This window comes from Marmota flaviventris, chromosome 17, assembly GCF_047511675.1.
Source record: "Marmota flaviventris isolate mMarFla1 chromosome 17, mMarFla1.hap1, whole genome shotgun sequence".
Lineage (NCBI taxonomy): Eukaryota > Metazoa > Chordata > Mammalia > Rodentia > Sciuridae > Marmota > Marmota flaviventris.
In genome coordinates this window covers 68761747-68764771 of record NC_092514.1, presented here as the reverse complement: position 1 = coordinate 68764771, position 3025 = coordinate 68761747, and positions in this window count along the sequence as shown.

Genomic DNA, 3025 nt, shown 5'->3' with positions numbered 1-3025 from the left:
ACCCTCCTTCCCAGCAACCAGGCAAGAGCGTGTAGACCCTTAAAAATCAGCTCAGTGTTAACCGGGTCTAGAGTCTGGAAGTTTGCAAATTCATCTGTGTGCGTTTGTGTGTGTGTGTGTGTGTGTGTGTGTAAAAGTGAGCGCATATTATCTCTGAGTTCTTCGGTGTCAAACGAAGCTTCGCTCTTAAAGGACACGATATATTTAAAAGTCCTTTCCTTCCACTGTGTTTGCAATTCCTGTATATATATATATATATATATATATATATATATATATATATATATATATATATATATATATATATATATATATATATATATATATATTTCTGTTTATTTCCTAAAGCGATCAAATGCCGCTTTCAGGCGGTGTATGAGACCTTTTAAGGGGCTCCTTGAGTCACCAGCTACTTCGTCAAACTAGCTCTTATTCTGGACTGTCCAGCTCGGGTGAATTTTTGCGATTAAGAGATGTGAAACGGACAATTCCAAGAAGGGCGCTGCGCCGGTACCCACCTCCTAGTCTCATATCCTCACGTGGCCCCTAGGAGGTGCTGGTGAAATGTGCTTCGGTTTTACAGCTACGTAGTTAATGCTGCGTTACCAAGTGTGCCTGGTTTTGTAGCTCTGAGCAAGACACTTAAATTAAAAGGGTATGGAATAGGTCACGCACGTGCTGTGACTGTTCTGATAACCAAATGGCGGTGCTGTTCCATTTAGTTTGTAGGGATTATGCAGTACACCCAGGCTTGTTACTAACTCTTTTTTGTCTTTTAAAGCTTTGTACGTGGGAATACTGTCTCACACAGGGAGGTCTACTTTAACATTTATTAAGTCACATATTATTTAGAAATAGCTTGGATTATATTTGCTATTATAAAAGGATGCATAAGAACCCAGGCCATAGCTCAAATGCTAAAAGAACCTGCCCGTAGACAAATAAATCCTATATCAGCCAAAGGATAAAAAATGAGTTAACAGCTCCCTCCCACTTCCATAAGCTTCTTCAGAAATGCCCTTTCTCTTAGATTTCTTCTTAGAAATGGTCTGGAGTCAGATAAATACCCTGAAATATATTAAGACTAAATGGAAAAAGAAAATTAATCATTTATATATTTTCTCTTCTTTCCTATGATTCTATGGTTGCACCTGCAGATGGCTATTAGTTTTCTGAACCAAAAGCATTTAGAAAGGCAACACTTTTTTCTCTTTTTGACTCCAGGTAATGAGCTCTGTTTGAAAATCAATCATGCAGAAATAAATGCCAGTTTTCTGAAACTTGGGTTGAATTTTTTTTCCTTTAATAGTCTACTCTAAGTAAAATGAATAAACCACAGGGGAAGACAATTTGATACAAAAAAAATCATTACAGAAATGAGTACAAAGTTTTAAGATGATTGGCTGCATCTATTAAAGGCACATAATAAACATATCTCAGTCTTTCTCAACAATCATCAGCATCATCTTTATCCACCTCTCCCATGGACTGAATGACATACCGTAAAGGTTACATCTGGTAAGAGAAAGTTGAAGAAATATTAATGTTTTGGGTAAGAAATTTGATTTTTCAGAGTAGAATCTTTACCTTAATTGTTTAGCTAAGTAAGGAAACATGAACAATCAATTTTTAAAACTCAAACTCCATAAATGTATGATAGCATTGCATACTCAAATGTTGCATTTTAAAAACAAAAGCATATAAGTGAATTCTAATTAATAAGTGACTTTTCACTATATCCCTATTAGGAAAATTCAAGCGTGCCAAGCACTTGAGCAAATGTGCTTTTTTTGGAGCAATGTGTGATACTGATTTTTCTAGTCAATCTCTCTCTTTTGGCTGAGTCAGGCCTTATTTAGCAAAAATCCCCAATAGTTTTGGACACCATTGCAGATAGACGTTGGGATCCATCCGTGGATTAAATTTTTCCAGGGAAATGACAAATATGCTCTTCCTGAGAAGCTACCTATAACAGTAGAGTCAAATATTCGTCATGATCTAGATCTGCATTCAGGTTGTGAATGGGCATGTGACACACAGGGTAATTGTTTCACTAGCAGCACAGATCTTTCCTTTGCACTTATATAAGATATGATCCCCAACAATTAAACATGTTTTCAGACTTCTAATAACTGTATTAAACAGTTCAAGACCACAATAATAAGAAATGAGATGTTCCTGACCTTTGTATCTATCAGGTATTAAGAACTACATATTAATCTTCTGAGTACTAATTGATGATAACAAATCATCATCAGATTAGCTAGAAATGTAGTCAAGATGAATTTGCAATCTGCTGTTTTGGTGACAGCCACAGTTTATGCTACTTTAAGGCATTAATTCTTATCTACTGGAAAATAGCTTTGGTTTTAAAAATCATGCTGTTTCACTTATCAAGTGGGTAATATTCATTCATATTATATTCAATGAATGTATTTGTTGAATAAGTATTTTGTGCTTTGGCTATATGCTAGGTGACACAGGGACAGGAAAGCCCTAGAAGGAGCAATTTCAGCCCTTAGGAGTTCACAACTTCTGGTTGAGATAACAATACACATATGAAACATTCAAATGGTAGAAGATTTACTATGTGTGACATACTGGCATGAGTAGGAATATTAAGCATGCTGAGAAGACACCAAAACCACAATTGCCTCCTCTTTCAGCTAATGTGCCAAACACCCATTATGTCTGGATTAGCTTGTGTATTTGTAGTCATATATATATAAATTACAAGATGCTTCTAAGAATGGCCTATTCTCATTCAGTGTTTCAGTCTACTGTCTACTCTAAGAAAATAGGATTTATTCCATAAGCGTTATTTGCTTCACAAAATGGCAATAATGCCATTTTTATCTGGCATACCTGGGAATGCAGCATTTTATATAATAGTTTTCCTAAATGATTGAAATTTGTTTGGGTGGAAACTATTCTCTCTGCTTTATTGTATCTAGTTCTCTGATTGCTTTTAGAGTGCTCTGTACCTATTTATAGTGTAGCATAATTTGTTCTTTTTTTAAAATGT